The 459-nt window shown below is 38.3% G+C and overlaps 1 non-coding gene across 1 annotated transcript in view; it reads right to left on the reverse strand.

The window, feature by feature from the left end:
• The window catches only part of LOC143350462 (small subunit ribosomal RNA), a 1,933-nt gene extending 1,755 nt beyond the window's left edge, over positions 1 to 178 (reverse strand). The window contains exon 1 of the ribosomal RNA XR_013081107.1: positions 1 to 178. This exon is cut by the window's left edge and continues 1,755 nt beyond it. This is a non-coding gene — a ribosomal RNA (small subunit ribosomal RNA).
• Between the last annotated feature and the right edge of the window lie 281 nt (positions 179 to 459).

Consider the following 459-nt stretch of genomic DNA (forward strand, 5'->3'; position numbering starts at 1 on the left):
TTTGCATGTATTAGCTCTAGAATTACCACAGTTATCCAAGTAAATGTGGGTACGATCAAAGGAACCATAACTGATTTAATGAGCCATTCGCGGTTTCACCTTAATACGGCGTGTACTGAGACATGCATGGCTTAATCTTTGAGACAAGCATATGACTACTGGCAGGATCAACCAGGGAACTTGAGTAAAGTTCTTTTGTAATATTCTCTCAATTTTATTCTTCGTCGCCGACTCTGAAGGAGAACGGACGACGACACATAAAAAACTCCTTCTTTCAACATCAAATTTTAGTCTTTCGTTCGAAAGACTTGAGAGCCACCTCTTCCTCTCTTGTGTTATAATATTATATATGTATAGAGAGGGTACCACCAAAAACCCTCTCCTTCGTTTAGTTTCTTTCACTTTTCCGAGAGCTCCCCAAACTCTCGTTTATTTAATTTAATTTCATTTTTCGAGAGA

The sequence above is a fragment of the Colletes latitarsis genome, chromosome 14 (genome assembly GCF_051014445.1).
Source record: "Colletes latitarsis isolate SP2378_abdomen chromosome 14, iyColLati1, whole genome shotgun sequence".
Taxonomy (NCBI): domain Eukaryota; kingdom Metazoa; phylum Arthropoda; class Insecta; order Hymenoptera; family Colletidae; genus Colletes; species Colletes latitarsis.